Below are 19079 nucleotides of genomic sequence, written 5' to 3'. Positions count from 1 at the left end.
GTGGTCTAGCATAAAGAAGAAAGAAGGGACTGTAGCCGGTAGTTTCGTGCTGTGCGGTGTTGAATGCATATGTAATGAAAGGCAGAACATCGTCCCAGTTTTTGTGATCTGATGCGACGTACATGGACAGCATGTTCGTGAGAGTTCTGTTTGTGCGTTCAGTAAGACCGTTCGTTTGAGGGTGATAGGGCGTAGAGTGCCGAAAACTTGAAGCACATAGACGAAGCATCTCTTCGACCACGTCTGCCGTGAACTGGCGTCCACGATCACTAATAACGACTTTGGGAGGGCCGTGCCGGAGAATGACAAAGTGCAGCATGAAGAGGCACACGTCACGCGCAGTAGCCGATGGTGTAGCGGTCGTCTCGCAGTATCGTGTCAGATGATCCGTGCACACGACGATCCAACGATTTCCGTTGGAGGAGCGCGGAAAGGGACCAAGAAGGTAAATTCCAACTTGCTCAATGGAGTTCTTGGTGGCGGCAAAGGGTGTAGTCGACCAGGAGGAGTACTTGTAGGACGCTTGCAACGTTGACATTCGTTGCAGCTAGACACGTATTGTTGCGTGGTCTGATGCATCTTGGGCCAGTAAAACCTTTCTTGAAGGCGGTAGAGAGTCCTCGTTGCTCCTAAATGACCGGATGTTGGATCATCATGCATGGCTCTCAAAATGTAAACGCGGAGACTCTTCGGGACTACCAGAAGATATCGCGAACCTGTAGCAGAATAGTTCTTCTTGTATAGTAGCCCGTCGCGTATGCAGAAACGAGTGGCCGATGATTTTCGTCCGTTAGCAAGAAGTTGCTGTAAAGTACTGTCCTTCTGCTGCTCAGTCCTAAATGTGTTCTTGTCAGGAAAGCCTGGCTCCAACGATGCGATGTACCCGTCGAAGTTGTCCGCGTCACAGACCGTCGTGGGAAGCGGCAGCCGCGAAAGGCAGTCTGCATCAGCGTGCCGGCGACCACTTTTATATGAAACCGTGAAGTCGTACTCCTGTAGACGAAGTGTCCAACGTGCAAGTCGACCGGATGGATCGCGCAGATTTACTAGCCAGCACAGAGAATGATGGTCGGTCACGACGGTGAAGGGGCGTCCGTATAGGTATGACCGGAAGCGGTGCACTGCGAAGACCACAGCAAGACACTCCTGTTCCGTAACGGTGTAGTTACGCTCAGACTTGCTTAGGGAGCGACTCGCATACGCCACGACATGTTCTTTGGTATCGACGCGTTGAACCAAAACAGCACCGACACCAACGCCGCTAGCGTCCGAGTGCACTTCTGTGGGAGCCATAGGGTCGAAGTGTCGGAGAATCGGATGGGACGTCAATCGGAACTTGAGTTCACAAAAAGCGGACGCACATTCCGGGGTCCATTCGAACCGTGCGCCTTTTTGAAGCAGGCACGTCAGAGGGTGCACGATGTTAGCGAATGCAGGAATAAAGCGACGGAAGTACGAACATAGTCCCAGAAAACTCCGTAGTTCTTTGACTGAGCGTGGCTGGTTGAAGGCTTCCACTGCAGCCGTCTTCGCTGGATCAGGTCGGATGCCTTCTTTGTTTACCAAGTGGCCTAGAACGAGTGTTTGGCGCTCTCCAAAATGGCATTTCTTTGAATTTAACACCAAACGTGCTTTGCTTAGACAATCGAGTACAAGGTCGAGACGTGTGTTGTGCTCACGGAACGTGCGCCCAAAGATCACTACATCGTCTAAATAACACATGCAGATTTCCCATTTCAAACCGCGCAAGATGTTGTCCATGAAGCGCTCGAACGTGGCTGGCGCATTACACAGTCCGAACGGCATTACATTAAATTCGAAAAGTCCGTCCGGTGTTACAAATGCCGTTTTTTCCTTATCTTCCTTGTGCATTGGTATCTGCCAATAGCCTGACCGCAAATCGACAGATGAAAAGTAAGAAGCCGATGAAAGGCAATCTATAGCGTCATCGATCCGTGGAAGAGGACATACATCATTTTTGGTGATAGCGTTGAGGCGACGGTAATCAACGCAAAATCGCCATGAGCCGTCTTTCTTCTTAACCAGGATTACTGGGGCTGCCCACGGACTGCACGACGGCTGGATAACATTTTTCTTTAGCATGTCTTGAACTTGTTCATGTATAACCTTGCGCTCCGAAGGTGACACACGGTATGGCTTCTGACGGATAGGGCGATTACATCCCGTATCAATGCGGTGCTGTATGCGAGAAGGAGGAAATGATGGTGGATCCTCCTTTTGGGCAAAGTCGAAAACTCCGGAGTGTTTCGTGAGAATACTCGCCAGTTCACGGCGCTGGTTAGTGCTGAGCTCTTTGTTGATCATAGCCATAATTGAGGAGTCTATGGCGTGCGCAGTATCAGAATCGGACTCATCCGCGGAATCGCGGCTCTCTGCAAGGTTGGCAAGAGAAAATACTTGCTGTTCGCGAATCGCCGCAAGCTTTAGACCCTTCGGCAGTGTCGTGGGTTCATCGGAACAGTTGATGGTCCATAAGCTAGTGCGCCCTTGAACAACTGACAGCGTACAATAAGGTATCAGAACATTTTTCTTCATGCAACTCAGGTGAATCGGTTCCACGGTAGCGTCAAATGTCTTGTCGGTTGTGGGGGAACATGTGACTGGGACACACTTTGCTGACAACGGCGGAACAACTGTATCTATGCATACGTAAAGGGCACTTTCGTGACAAGGCAGGTGTTCCATAAACGCAGACGGAATGCCCGAATCTACGGTAATTTCTCCCGTTCGGCAATCAACATTAGCACCGCACAGCTTCAGGAAATCCAGGCCCAGTATTACGTCATGCGTGGCGTGAGGCAGAACTGCGAACTCTGCGTTATATACATGACCACCCAAGCTCACTTCCACGCTGCACACACCAACAGGATGTAGGAGGTCGCCACTCACTCCGCGAAACGTATCGGTACGGTCCCAGCAGAACATCACTTTTCGACCAAGGAGGCGCTTGAACGCGAAACTCATAACGGAAATGGTTGCTCCTGTGTCCACTAAGGCCATAGTTGAAACGTTGTCTATCCACACACACACCTTATTCTTGAACATACAAACTGACGGAGGTATTTCTGTCGAAATCGTAGAATGTCCAGCGACCTCACCTCCAACGGCCGCGTCGACTAGTTTTCCGGAGGGGGCGACGGGTATCGGCGCCGAGGAGACGGCGAACGACTTACACGAGGAGCAGGCGGTGGTGTTAAGCTGCGATCGGAGGCCGGAGAGGGGTTTCGCAACATCCCTGGTCTTTGGTTGGCCGAGCTTCCTGTGAACATGTAGGCACTTGATGCACGAGGTCGGTAAGATGTCGTCGAGCGGTCGTACCTCGGCGGCTGGCGGCGATGGCAGTACCTCGCAATGTGGCCCTCGACGCCGCAGCTGTAGCACACGGGCAGAGGTCGTGCAAAGAAATGCTGTTGAGGACGCTCCGCCGTGAAGGGTCGTCTCACCGGATGCGGAGGCTCAGCAGCCTGGACTGTAGCTGTCTGTCGCTGCGTCGCATCTCAATAAACCCCGTTCGTACGCGTAACAGAGTGGTGGAGGTGCGGGGTACACGACGTCGACGTACCACGGAGCCACAACCGCTTGAACTTCGCCGGAGCCGCCGCCTTGCCGGTCTCTCACCGACGACTTTCACCATGCTCCGGAACGAGGCACAAGACTCAGTGTCAGCTGCAACTGCGCATAGGTCAACACCGGATGCAGCGATTCGTCACTACATGGAACCGCGCCCGTTCGCTGGAAGAGGAGGAGATGTGGACGAGTGGCTCAAGCATTATGACAGGGTGAGCCGATACAACCACTGGAACTCCACCTCCAAGCTCGAGTATGTAGCGTTGTTTCTGACGGAAACCGCTCTGGTATGGTACGAGAATCACGAGGAGTCTTTAACAACGTGGGAGCTCTTTGTAGAAGAAATGAAACAATGCTTCGGTGACTCTGATTCCAAGAAGAAAGGCGCTGAGAGGACGCTTGCGCAAAGAGCTCAGACTCCTGGGGAGACTTGCACCACATACATAGAGGAAGTCCTCAAGCTGTGCAAGATTATAAACCCGCGGATGTCGGAAGAAGACAAGGTCGGACATCTTCTCAAAGGTATCGCAGAAGATGTTTACAACTTCCTAATAGGTAGAGAAGATCTTACCTCTGTCTCGAATGTTCTGCGCCACTGCCGTACCTTTGAGACGCTGAAGACACGTCGCATTGCGCCGAAATTTGGGCGACTGGCAAATGTCACAACTGTCGCCAGCGTCGATGTAAGTCCGCCCGCCGACCTTGCTTCAACTATTCGCCAAATCGTGCGTGAAGAACTGCGGCGACACGACGTCACCTACTCTCCGCACTACTCGACGCCAGTAGCACCATGTGCTCCTTTGCCACCGTCAGTGTGCGTTGCGGACCCCACTGAACCAGGAAGAATGTGGCCGCATCCAGACACATTCGCATTTGAACAGCAACATGCGCAACGCTTTCGTCCCGGCCGCGGCACACAGGTGCACATACCCAAACTACGATTGTAACAATATGTACGTGATGCCTTTGTACACAACCAATACTGCCTTTCTCTTTTCTTTGATCTGGAGAAGGCGTATGACACTGCCTGGCGATACGGAATCCTGCAAGACTTAACGTCCTTCGGAATATGTGGTAGGTTGATTAACATCCTAAGAGACTACCTATCGGAAAGGAAGTTTCGTGTAAGAATAGGATGTGTATTATCGCGCACATTTTTTCAAGAAAATGGAGTACCACAAGGAGGAGTATTGAGCTGCACACTTTTTATAGTTAAAATGAACTCTCTTCGCCATGTAATTCCGCCTGCGATATCGTATTCAGTCTATGTGGATGACATTCAAATCAGTTTCAAATCCTGCAACTTGACCATATGCGAGCGCCAGATACAGCTAGGTGTTAACAGACTTTCGAAATGGGCTGATGAAAGTGGGTTTAAATTTAACGCCGGTAATTCTACCGCTGTATTGTTCTCCAGACGAAGAGGGATACATCCTGACCCTAGCATACTAATGAATGGACAAAGCCTAATCATTGCTAAAGAACAAAAATTCCTCGGTGTAATCTTCGATGCTAAGCTCACCTTCATTCAGCATATAAAACAACTGAAGCTAAAATGCCTTAAGACTATGAACCTTTTAAAGATTTTATCCCATCAGTCGTGGGGGACAGACAGATATTGTCTCATAGCTCTGTTTAGAAGCCTGGTTGTGTCACGCATAGATTATGGATGCGTAGTATACCAGTCAGCTTCAAAGACAGCACTCAAGCTACTGGACCCTGTATACCACTTAGGCATCCGCCTGGCCCTTGGTGCCTTCCGTACCAGTCCTGTTCAAAGCCTTTATGCAGAGTCGGATCAGTGGCCTCTGGACTATCAGCGCACATATCTAGGTGTCACCTATGCAATCCGAATCATGTCCCTAAAGCATCACCCATGCAAACGCTTATAAATGATGTGTCTACAAAACAGCTATATGCAAACCGGCCCTCAATTGCCCCGCCGTCTCCGTTGGCAATAAAATCTGTTGCAGAAAAACTAGAAATTAATTTCGCGGATCTACAGAAAATTGACCATTCTGAAGCCGTCGCCCCTTGGAAGCACCGTCCGGTCACTTGTGACTGGTCCTTTAAAGACTTTAAAAAGAAAACTTGTCCAAATGCGCTAATTGAGCAACATTTTTTGGCCCTTGAGCACAAATATCGTTCAACCGCCTTCTTCTCTGATGGATCAAAGTCATCAACATCTGTATCCTGTGCAGCCTATGGCCAAAACTTCTCCAGCACCAAGACCTTACATACACATACCAGCATTTTTACGGCTGAAGCGTTTGGAATATTGCTAATTATTGAGCACATTATACAACATAAGATACAAAGGTCTATAGTGTACACAGATTCCTTAAGCGTAGTTACAGCCTTGTCCTGTGGCAAGTACAGCAAAAACACTGTTTTCAACAAGCTCCTTAATACTATCAATGCAGCCTATAACTTAAACCTTTCTATAGTTCTATGCTGGGTGCCAGGTCACTCTGGGATCGCAGGCAATGAAATAGTGGACAAGAATGCCCGAGAAGCAGCTAGTCGGCACACTATAGATGTAAATTCTGTTCCTGGTGTGGACCTAAAACCTGTTGTACGGAGAGCGCTACGTAGACACTGGCAAGCTGAATGGGACAAACAAGTCGAGAACAAGCTCCATCTAGTAAAACCACAAATAACAAAACCTATCCCACAAAAACTCAACAGATTCACCGAAGTCACCCTAGCACGGCTGAGGATAGGCCACACCTATGCCACACATAAACACCTCCTGACAGGCAGTGATCCACCGACTTGTATACACTGTGCAGAGAATCTAACCATTCTGCATGTCCTAATTGAATGTCCCGCGCTTCACCAAGAGCGACTGACCCATTTTAGGGAACTTTACCGCTATCATATTCCACCTCATCCAGCGCTATTCTTATCACTCGACCATATGCGACTTCTTAAACCATATGCGACTTCTTAAATACCTAGCGAAAACCAAGTTTTTAGAAATGGTATCATTCCATCCTAGTCACCAGGCTGGGCCCCACATGTGAGGTACAGCCTGTTGCCGCGCGTGTTGAAATACGTCCGAGCCCTCGCAGTTATTGCGCAGGCAAGAATTCGGCAGTGAGGTACTTGGACCTTGCCGACTCATTTACCGTGAGAACCTGCAGCCAACGATATCAAGGATATGAAATAGATATTCATTTTAAGACACCGTAGTTTTATATATTTTATTGATGATTGATGATGGTGTTTATTGGCGAAAGGGCCAAGTGTGGCCAAAGAGCGCCAGCGCTATGACAAATGGAGTACGATGGGTTATGTAAGGGGCTGTAAAGTGGCCTAATACAAATAGCTTTATCCAAGCTTAGAAGATATAGAGATTAAAAATATGACAATGGCGCGTGAGGTGGTCGATGATTATGGGCTGTATGGCAGATAGTCATAATGGGGTTCATAAAATTATGCACGTGGCACCGATACCTCAGCTAGGTCCTTGCGCGCAAGGGCTAGGAGGTAGGTGCTTACCTTTAAAACTGCTGCAGCAACAACCTCTCTCAAGTCATCTACGCAGGTCTCCTGCGTAGATGACTTGAAAAAATTTAAGTTCATTGAGAAATGCTAAAAGTGACTCTGTTTTGAAACGCGGCTCATTCCCGATGAACATTGCAGGATGTAACGGCAGATGCTGGCGAAATGGCAATGGAAAATACTTTTTCCTGTGTCTCCAGCTCATGGCATTCCAAGAGGACATGAAGAACAGTGAGAGACTTGCCGCATTTTTCGCAGGTAGGTGGTTCAGTTTCGGTCAGCAGGTAACTGTGTGTGCTATACGTGTGACCGATCCTTAGGCGGCAAAACATAACTTCTGTTCTCCGTGTTTTTGACATTGGTAGCCAGTTACCTATGTGGGGCTTAATTGTGTGTAGTTTGTTGTGTATTTCTTTGTCCCATTGTTGCTGCCAGTAATTCCTTAGCCTTTTCCTTATAAATGATTTCAAGTCTATTGCCGGGAGACTAAAGGAGTGGTTGCTCGCTCTTGTTACCGCCATTCCCGCAGTTTCATCGGCAAGGACATTCCCTTTTATACCTCTGTGTCCAGGTACCCAGCATACTATGACATGCTGGTTTGACATGTATGCTGTACACAGGACGGCATAAAGATTATTTATTACAGGATTTTTACTTTTCCGGAGACACTTTAAAGCTTTGACCACACTAAGGGAGTCGGTGAAGATTACGGCCTTCTCTATTTTTGTTTTAGTGATGTGCTTTACAGCTGATAGTACTGCATAAGCTTCAGCAGTGAAGATAGTTGTTTCCGCATCCATCACGTTCGATTCAGAGAAGTTAGTGCCAAGAGCTGCATAAGATACACCAGTTTGTGACCTTGACGCATCTGTGTAGAACTCCGAGCAGGAATACTTACTCTGAAGTTCAAGAAAATGCATTGTGATGTGTGCCTGTGGTGCATGTTTCGTCACCTCAATAAAAGATGTGTCACAATCAAGAACTTGCCAGAGCCACGGTGCTAACGCGTTTGCAGGAGCCATGAGACGATGTTCTAGAAGGCCAACATCCATGAGATGGCAGAGGCTCCTCACACGGAGTGAGAAGGGCTCCCGGGCCGTTCGGCGATTCTGATAGAGGGTGGTACATGTGGTATCATTAGCGACTTGATAACATGGATGTTGGGGGTATGCATTTACCTTCAGGAAGTATTTGAGGCTGGAGTAGGTTCTCTGGAGATAGAGAGGCCACTCATCCGATTCAACGTAAAGACTCTCTACTGGGCTAGTTCTGAAGGCACCGGTTGCAAGGCGGATACCAAGGTTGTGAACGGGGTCTAACATTTTTAGGGAGCTGGGTGAGGCAGACTGGTATACTACAGCTCCATAGTCAAGGCGTGAGCCTACGAGACTCTTATACAAGCTCAGAAGGCATCGTCTGTCACTGCCCCACGCTGTACGCGCCAAAAGTTTGAGAACGTTCATTGCTTTCAGACATTTTGCTTTTATGTGTTTAAGGTGCGCGATAAATGTTAGTTTTGAGTCTAATATGATGCCAAGGAATTTATGCTCAGAGCTCACTGATAGTCGTTCGCCACTGATCTCTATGCTAGGGTCTGGTAATACTCCCCTCTTCCTTGAGAACAGAATACAGGTACTTTTTTTGGGGATTTAGCTTAAATCCGTTCGCATCTGCCCACTTGGATACTTTGTTCAGAGCAAGCTGCACTTGACTCTCGCAGATAGCGATATTGCACGACTTAAAACCAAGTTGCACATCGTCCACGTAGACGGAGTAAAAGACTGTGCGGGGTATCACAGTGCCCAAGGAGTTCATTTTTATGATAAAAAGAGTGCAGCTCAGCACACCACCCTGAGGTACACCTGTCTCCTGCGTGAATGGTCGTGACAGCGCATCACCTACTCTTACGCGAAATGTCCTGTCGGACAGATAACTCTCAATAGTGTTTAGCAAGTTGCCGCGGACACCCATGCCGGAGAGATCACGAATAATGCCGAAACGCCACGTGGTGTCGTATGCCTTCTCCATGTCTAAGAACACTGACAAGAAAAACTGCTTGTGTATAAAGGCATCCCGTATGATCGCCTCTATGCGGACAAGGTGATCTGTTGTGGATCTACCTTCCCTGAAACCACATTGGAGGGGGTCTAAAAGATTGTTACTTTCAAGGTAATGAAGAAGGCGCCGGTTTACCATTTTTTCAAAGAGTTTGCAGAGACAGCTCGTCAATGCTATGGGCCTGTAACTATTTGCCAAAGAAGGGTTCTTTCCTTCTTTGAGGATGGGGATAACAATAGCTTCTTTCCAAGCAGACGGAATAAGGCCTGAAGACCATATCCTGTTGTAAAGACAAAGGAGTGTTTTCTGGGTTTCTGGGTGCAGATGTTGTAACATTTCATATACTATGCGGTCAGAACCGGGGGCAGATGTTTTACAACAGTTAAGGGATGCCTGAAGCTCTGCAAGGACGAATGGTCGGTTATATGCTTCGCTGTTTGTACCTTTTCGTTCTATTGGCAGTTGTTCTATTCGTGTTTTATATGTTTGAAATGCCTCTGAATAGTTCGACGAACTAGATATCTGTTCAAAATGTACGCCCAGAAAATTTGCCTGGTCTTCTAAGGTGTCTCCTTCAGTGTTTACCAATGGTAGTGAGTGTGGTTGGCGGCCTCTTATTCTGTTCACTCTATTCCACACCTTTGCCTCGTCTGTATAGGAATTGATGCTTGATATAAATGCTTGCCAGCTCTCTCTTCTAGCCTGTCGGCGCGTTCTCCTTCCTTGAGACTTTATTTGTTTAAAGTAGACTAAATTTTCTGCAGTTGGAGAATCGCGGAGCAAACCCCATGCTTTGTTTTGATTCTTACGGGCGCTCCGGCACTCGTTGTTCCACCATGGTACACGGCGTTTGCAGGATGATCCATTTGTTTTAGGGATACACCTAGATGCGGCAGCGATAAGAAATGCGGTGAAGTACTCAACAGCACCGTCTATACTTAAACCACGTATTTCAGCCCATTTTAACAGAGTTTCATTTAGGAACTGCTCCCAGTTCGCTGAGTCCACCTTCCATCGAGGGGACTGAGGGGTATGTTCATTGGATTCCGATGTTTGCAGAGCTATCGGGAAGTGGTCGCTCCCGTACGGGTTTTTAATTACATGCCACTTCAGATCAGGTAGAAGAGTTGGAGAGACAATGCTTAAATCTATGGAAGATTATGTTTTATTTGCCAGATTATAGTATGTAGGTTCTTTTTTATTCAATAGACAAGCGCCGGAGGTGAACAGAAACTGCTCCACCAAACGACCTCGTGCATCGCATCGGGAGTCACCCCATAGTGTGCTGTGTGCATTGAAGTCTCCAAGAATAATGTATGGTTCTGGTAGCTGATCTATTAGAGATTGAAATTCCTGTTTTTGAAGCTTATGGTGTGGGGGAATGTAAATAGAGCAAATGGAAAGAAGCCTATTCAAAAGTACCGCTCTAACAGCCACTGCTTCGAGAGGGGTTTGTAGATGTAGCTGTTGACACGCTATATTTTTTACCACTATAATCGCTACTCCACCAGACGATGCCAGAGCATCATCGCGGTCTTTACGGAAGGCAGTGTATTGGCGAAGGAAGTTTGTGTGTTTTGATTTGAGGTGGGTTTCCTGTACACACAGCACTTTTGGAGCATGCTTATGGATGAGTTCCTGAACGTCATCGAGTTTTCTCAGAAGACCTCTCACGTTCCACTGTAAGATTTCTGTCTTCATATTGGATATAAAATAGTGCTGTGTGTACGGATTAAAAAAGCTTGGTACTTATGTAGCAGGACCGTCATCCGGCCCCGTTACGGGTTTTTTGGCCTTCCTGGCGCGGTCCTGAGAGCCGCGCCGGTCCTTCGGCCCAGGAAGTGCCGGAGTTGTCTCCATTACTTCCTGGGAGGCACTGGATGCCCGCGGGCGCGGGCCTTTTGTTCGTGTTGGAGACCTCGCCTGACGAGGCGAAGTCTTGAGACTCGACGACCCTGGAGTCCCGAGGCTCTGTGGCTGAGTGGGTGGAGCAGCCTTAGCTACTGCCACCACGGGGGCGGGTGCCATAGCCAACGGCTCGCTGCTAGCGGGTCGTTGGTGAGGCAGAGGCTGGTGCGGTGCTGCCCCCTTGCGCGCCGCATCAGCATAGGTGTTAGTGTGGAATGGCGAACACCTTTTGCGAGCTTCTCTGAAGGAGATGTTCTCGCGGACTTTGAGACTGATAATTTCTTTTTCCTTTTTCCAGTTTGGACATGATCGGGAGTATGCGGCGTGTGCACCGTCACAGTTCACACAGTGAGGTGCAGCGTCGCAATTGTCAGAGTCGTGGCCTTGAGCTCCGCATTTTGCGCAGGTGGGTCGACCACGGCAGCTTCGAGAGCCATGGCCGAACCTTTGACACTGAAAGCATCGGCGAGGGTTTGGTATGTAGGGTCTGACTGGTGTTTTTGTGTACCCAGTTTCTATGGTTTGTGGCAAGTCGCTGGAATTGAAGGTTAGTATCAGGTGTTTTGTAGGGATTTCTTTATTTTCCCGTCGGATGACTATGCGCTGTACGTTCGTAACATTTTGGCCCTTCCAGCCTTCGAGGAGCTCGGCTTCAGACAAGTAGATAAGATCTGAGTCAGACACGACTCCGCGTGCTGTGTTCATAGAACGATGTGCTGAGACTGTTACAGGAGTTTCTCCGAATGCCACAAGCTTGTTCAGTCTGGTGTGCTGTTCGCTATCACGGATCTCTAGGAGGAGGTCTCCGCTCGCCATTTTTGTTACCCTATAGCCCGGGCCAAGGGTGTCAGTTAAGCCTTTTGCGACAACAAAGGGAGAGAGAGTTCTGGCTGGTTTGTCAGGTGTTTCGCTGTGAACTACATGAAATCGGGGAAAGGTCTCTTTGGGTTTGGAAAAGATGTTCAGTATTTCATCGGTGCGCACCCTCTTCTGAGGGTGACGATCAAGGAGTCGGGGAAATGGAGGAGTTTGCATACTTGCATAATGTACTTCGGCAGTAATGGCGGCCACCCACCACGGAGCCCAACTAGGGGATGCTGCAGATCTTATAGTGCTGCAGGCACCAGCCGTACATTACCACTATAACCAAATATATTTTGCTCAAGGTAGAGCACATACACAAGGTTAACCCTTGCCGCCAGGAAGATTGGAAGAAATTGGAAGAGAGGAGGAGACAGGAAAGATTAAAAGTAAGAGAGAAAGACGAAGATGTAGGGAGAGAGAAACAGGAAAAGGCGACTGCCGATATCCCCTGGGTGGGTCAGCCCAGGGGTGCCGTCTACGTGAAGCCGGGGCCAAAGGGGTGTGTTGCCTCTGCCGGGGGGCCTTAAAGGTCCAATCACCCGGCGTCGGCTCAACCCCCAGGATCCCCTTTTCCCCGGACACGGCAATGCCACGCACGGCTAGGCGTGGGAGGGGGTCGAAACCCCCCCGTTAGCTCGGGTCCGTGGTGTCGCTACACACCAAACGCATGCTTGCGCAGACGCCCCTGCGGGGTATTTTATAGATATGCCCCTGTACAGCAATTATTATAACCAGTGATTTTAGGTAACTAAACTGAAACTATGACACTTGTACTGGCGCTCTTTGGCCTTAGATGCCCTTGTGCCAATAAAACGTAATAATAATAATAATAATAAGATGTCGCAGCAAGGCACGTTGTGGTCGCAAGAGACACCTCAGAGCAAGGCAGCCCCGCGCTTCACCGAGGACGAAAAAAGTGTGCTGGTCGATCTTATGAGGCAGTTCGAGCACATTATCGAGTGTAAAAAACTGATGTTGCATCAGTGGCGAAAAAAGATGAAATGTGGAAAGAAATAGCCAAGCGCTACAACGCCAACCACGGGACTACCAGGCGCCACCACTTCCAGCTCAAGAAATGCTGGAATAACCTCAAACAGAAATGGGAAGAGGAAGCTGCAAGGGAAAAGCGAGACCGCCACAAAACTGGTAAGAACAGCATTTTTTTTTGCATGACTGGTTCACTTGAGCTATTATTCTTGTGACCTTCTACATGTTTTGTATTCGGGAGATGAGTGATTGGTGAGCGTAAATACACCGGGGCTATTAATGCGCACGTGTGTGCAGTCGACACATCCTGTAACGCCAGGGAATAGTCCCGCATAACTTTAGGAAATCCCGCCGGCTGCAGGAAGCGCATCAGCATCGAGTACAAGTGCTTTGCGATGAGTAGGGTCACTTTTCCGACTGCGCGGCACACTGTCGACTGTGGAATGCGGACGAGATCGCCGGTGACTGTCTGGAATGTGTCAGCGCCGTAGCCGCAACATGGGAGGCACATGCTGTCCTCGGTTGTCCCCGCTTTCTTGGAGCGGCAACATAGCCAGAAGCTGCCGCACGGCGTGCTTGGTGAACCTGTAGCGAGCGTGGAATCGTTCCTCCTCGTACAACTCCATCAGATTTCCTCGGTCACGTAAGGCGGGTCGCGGAATCTTCGGCAGGCAATGTACCTCAGGAAATATGCTACGTCCATAGCGTGGCAAGCAAACTTAAAAGCAGACAACCTCCGCGCGACGTCCATTCGAGAGGCGGCCATGTTGGAATAACGCATCAAGACTGTTTCAAGCTAGCCCCGCTAGGGTCTAGCCAATTCTAGCCACCCTAGCCCCGTAGCAGACTTGAAACTCGTCCTGACTTCGACTTAGCCAAGTCGCCCGCAAGTCGTCCGCAAGTTCGAGAACGATTTATGGCGAGCGGCAAAGCTGTCTTGAGTCAAGTACGAGTCAAGTACGAGACAAGTAACATCTCTGCATTCGGGGGCTGCCAAAACCAACCAGCTAGTCTAGGTGGTGTTGCCAAAACACGGATGGGTTATTTCTCCAGACATCAGTGGCTAGATCTAGTCGCCGCGTCTTCAATGCACAATGTAACCCAATGAGACTGCTGAAAAAGAAAGAGGGGAAGAAGGGGGTTGCACTGTACATCATGAATGCATAGCCAGCAGGTTAGGCTATTGTGCCGAGGTTTCCAGGAATTGCTTGGCTGCTCTCCTTTGTACTTAGGTGACTGTAGAAGAGTTTTTGAAGGACACAAAGAACTTGACCTTGCCTCCTCATACTTTTGAGGCTCGTAGGACAGTACTAAAGTCCCTAGATTTTTCCTTTTTACTTAAGTACCGACAACTGCCTCCTTTCCCGGCCCTCTCTCGCGCGCAGCTGGTGTCCGACGCCAATTTCTTCCTAACTTGGAAGATTTACAAAGTCAAGTGCGTCTAAGAACATTAGCCACGCATCTTTCAGCGGACAATATGCTACCGCGACGCGCCTTTCTCCTCCCGTCAACCCCCTGTCACTAGTGAATGGGGGACGCGTTTCACCGGGCGCTGGAAAAATGTTAGGAAGAACATGGCTACCGAAAACGAGCGTTAGCCAATGATATTCGTCGGCAGCGCTTCAATGGTTGTCGGTACTTAAGAAAGAACAGGGAAAAATCTAGGGATTTTTCTCATGTACACTGCCAAACACTCGTCACCTGCCCAGTGTACATGTGTTCAAATGACTATTTCCCGTGACGCCGGTTTTACAATGGACTTTTTTTTCGGGAGACTACCTCCGCATGCGAGGTGGTGGTGACTTGACGCGCGCCAAGTTTTTGGAGGGTCACAGGGCCAAACAGCTTCTATAAACGTTGCACAGGGCGGCGACAGGTGCGAACTGAGGGGCACCTGGCGTCGTTTGCAAATATCCCGACCAGAGCGCGCGACGTAGCCCATTTACCGTCTCATTATCGCCGGCATCGGCCGCCATAGACACCTAGAAAATGAGGCGTTCGCAGAAAACAGACGCGCTCAAGCGTGCTCCTCCGATGGACCTTTTCAACGATAGCTCACTGGGTGCAGCCATAATCCCCTCTGAGTTAGGCATATGTGGGAGCCGCGTATCCCCTCCCCCGGCCCCCAAATGACAAATGCGGTGCCGGGACCGATTTTGCAGCTTCAAATCGCTAAGCGAGGGGTCTCAATCAGCTAGCTTGCTGCAGTCACGAAATTTTGTCCCACAAGTGCCGAGACACTGAAGATGGTAAAAAATTGGGGGACCCTTAAGCTTGGAGGCCACTAGAGGGCGCCAGGCAGGGAAGTCACGCTCACATCGGCTCCTGCATTGCGCTAACTTTCCTAGTGTTTTTTCACCGAGTCTTTATGAACTGTTGCTCGCATCGGATCTGAGAAGGCATCAGGATTCTCCCCGCAGGGGCGTCTGCGCAAGCAGGCGTTTGGTGTGTAGCGACACCACGGACCCGAGCTAACGGGGGGGTTTCGACCCTCTCCCACGCCTAGCTGTGCGTGGCTTTGCCGTGTCCGGGGAAAAGGGGATCCTGGGGGTTGAGCCGACGCCGGGTGATTGGACCTTTAAGGCCCCCCGGCAGAGGCAACACACCCCTTTGGCCCCGGCTTCACGTAGACGGCACCCCTGGGCTGACCCACCCAGGGGAAATCGGCAGTCGCCTTTTCCTGTCTCTCTCTTCCCTTATCTTCGTCTTTCTCTCCCACTTTTATTCTTTCCTGTCCTCTCCTCTTTTCCATTTACTTCCGTTTTTCCTGGCGGCAAGGGTTAACCTTGTGTAGTTACTCCCCCTTGAGTAGTTATATTTGGTTATAGTGGCACTGTACGGCTGGCGTCTGTAGCCTTAAACGTCTAAGTGCTTCAGCGTCCCCTAGTTGGACTCCATGGTGGGTGGCCGCCATTGCTGCCGAAATAAACAAAACTATCATGGGAACACCTTCATTTCCCCGCTTACTTGATCGTCTCCCTCACAAGAGGGTACGCACCGAAGAACTAACACACTTCAACCAACCGAGACCTTCCTATCCGAAATTCCATGTAATTCATAGTGAAACTCCAGACAAACAAGCAAGATCCATCTCCCCATTTGTTGTGGCAAAGTCTCTGACCGAAGTCTTTGGGCCAGGCTACAAGGTAACTAAGATGGCTAGCGGTGACCTTCTGCTTGAGCTACCTGAAAAACACCACTACGAAAAACTAGGCAGTCTCGCAACATTTGGCAACATTCCAGTTTCTGTTACACCTCATCGATCAATGAATACCACACGCGGAGTCGTCTCAGAGGCAGACCTCCTTGAATTGTCCGAACGAGAACTCCTAGAAGGATGGAAAGAGTAAAATGTAACAGAAGTGAAACGAATCATCATCAGACGCGATAACAAAGAATTGCCGACCAAGCACCTCATATTAACTTTTGCATCTAGCGTGCTGCCTGCAACGATCGAAACAGGCTACATTAAACTTGCTGTCCGTCCGTACATCCCCAATCCTAGGCGATGCTACAAATGCCAGCGATTTGGCCACGGGTCGCAGAGCTGCCGTGGTCAAGAAACTTGTGCGAGATGTGGAGGCCAAGGCCACTCCTCTGATAACTGTACAATCACACCTCACTGCGCCAATTGTGACGGCGATCACGCAGCCTACTCGCGTTCCTGCCCCTACTGGAAAAAAGAAAAGGATATAATTACCCTCAAAGTGAAAGAAAACATTTCCTTCAAAGAAGCCCGTAAAAGATGTACACCTTTTCACACTACACCCTACGCTGATGCGGCGCGCCGGGGGGCAACGTCGCACCGGCCCCCGCCACTCCTTCGGCCTGCGCAGAGCGAGCCGTCGGCTGTGGCGCCTGCCCCCTTGGCGGCAGTAGCTCAGTCTACGCCGCCAACTCGCGAACAGGGACCGGCGACTTCAGGGTCGTCGGGTCTCAAGGCCTCGTCTCACCAGGCGAGGCCCGAAACCCGAACTGCCAGCCCGCGCGTGCGGGCATCCAGTGCCTCGCAAGAGGCAATGGAAACGACGTTGGCACCCCTGGTGCCAAAAGATCGGCGTAGCTCCCTGGAGCGCGCTAAGAAAACTAAAAAGCCGATAAGGGGGCCCGACGACGGCCCTGCTGGTTGAGTTTCAACTTTCCGCCTAAACAACAGCCACCCCCTTTTTCGTACACACAGCACTACTTTTAGTTTCATTATGAACACGCAAATTATCCAATGGAACGTGAGGGGCCTTCTCAGGAACCTCGACGATGTTCAGGAACTTCTCCACGAACACACACCAAAGGTGCTGTGTGTACAGGAAACACACTTAAAACCAATACATACTAACTTTCTCCGACAGTACAACATCTTCCGCAAAGATCGCCATGATGCTCTCGCATCCTCTGGCGGCGTTGCTATAATATTAGATAGAAACGTAGCGTGTCAGGCTCTGCAGCTGCAAACGCCCCTGGAAGCAGTGGCCGTTCGCGCTGTTATTTTCAACAAGCTCATAACTATTTGCTCAATCTATATACCCCCACACTACCAGTTACACAAACATGAATTTCAGGCATTTATTGATGAATTGCCAGAACCATACCTTGTCCTTGGCGATTTCAATGCACACAGCAGCCTGTGGGGGGACTCTCGCAACGATGCGCGAGGCCGTCTGATTGAGCAGTTTTTGTTTTCCGCTGGCGCATGTCTACTGAATAAGAAGGAGCCAACATTTTTTAGCCTTGCAAACAAAAGTTATTCATCTATAGATCTTAGCATTGTTTCACCCACTCTTTTACTTGATTTTAACTGGGACGTCATTAAAAACCCCTACGGCAGCGACCATTTTCCTATACTGTTAAGCACGACAGAAGAAAACGAATCACCGCCACAGGCTCCCCAGTGGAAGGCTGATGCAGCTGATTGGGAGAAGTTTGGAACCCTCACCCGTATCTCGTGGGCTGAAATGTCATCCTTAGAAATTGGTGCTGCTGTTCAGTTTTTTACCGCTGTTATTATTGACGCCGCCTCGAAATCTATTCCTCAATCAAGGGGTATTGCCTCCAAACGTCGTGTCCCATGGTGGAACGCCGACTGCCGGAACGCTCGCAGAAAGCAAAATAAAGCGTGGGGGTTACTGCGCGACTCCCCCACCGCCGAGAACCTTATCAATTTTAAGCAGATCAAGTCCCAAGGCCGGCGAACACGCCGACAGGCAAGAAGAGAGAGCTGGCACAAGTTTTTATCAGGTATTAATTCCTATACAGACGAGGCTAAGGCCTGGAGCAGAGTAAATAGGATAAGAGGCCGAAAAACACATTCTCTTCCGTTAGTAAATACAGAGGGCAACAGCCTAGAAGACCAGGCCAACTTTTTGGGCGCACATTTTGAAAGTGTATCCAGCTCTACACATTACTCCGACACGTTCAAACGACACAAAACAGCTATAGAAAGACAAAAATTAGAAAGAAAATGTGCGAAAAACGAGGCATTCAACGAACCATTCAACTCCGCTGAGCTGCAAGCAGCGCTTAACTGCTGCAACGAATCTGCCCCAGGCTCTGACCGTGTTATATACCAAATGTTGAAGCACCTACCCTATGAAACACAGAGAACCCTCCTCTGCCTGTATAATGCTGTATGGACTTCCGGCGAGATTCCCTCCGCCTGGAAAGAGGCCATTGTAATCCCTATCCTCAAGCAGGGAAAGGATCTATCTAGCGTTTCCAGTTACAGGCCTATAGCATTAACAAGTTGCCTTTGCAAAGTATTTGAGAAAATGATAAACTGCCGCTTACTACATTTCCTGGAATCAAACAAAATTCTTGACCCATATCAGTGCGGTTTTCGAGAAGGCCGATCCACCACTGACCATCTTGTACGTTTTGAGGCACAAATTCGCGAAGCCTTTGTCCACAAACAATTCCTCCTGTCTGTATTCCTAGATATGGAAAAGGCGTATGACACCACATGGCGATTTGGAATACTTAGGGATCTGTCGCACTTAGGCATACGTGGCCGCATGTTAAATATAATCGAAAGTTATCTGACAAACCGCACATTCCGTGTTCGGGTTGGAAATGCTCTGTCACGATCCTTCGTGCAGGAAACCGGAGTGCCACAAGGTGGTGTACTCAGCTGTACGCTTTTCATTATAAAAATGAACTCGCTGCATCTTTGCATC

Source organism: Rhipicephalus sanguineus, chromosome 6 (assembly GCF_013339695.2).
Source record: "Rhipicephalus sanguineus isolate Rsan-2018 chromosome 6, BIME_Rsan_1.4, whole genome shotgun sequence".
Taxonomy (NCBI): Eukaryota; Metazoa; Arthropoda; class Arachnida; order Ixodida; family Ixodidae; genus Rhipicephalus; species Rhipicephalus sanguineus.
Note: the sequence above shows the minus strand (reverse complement) of the source record.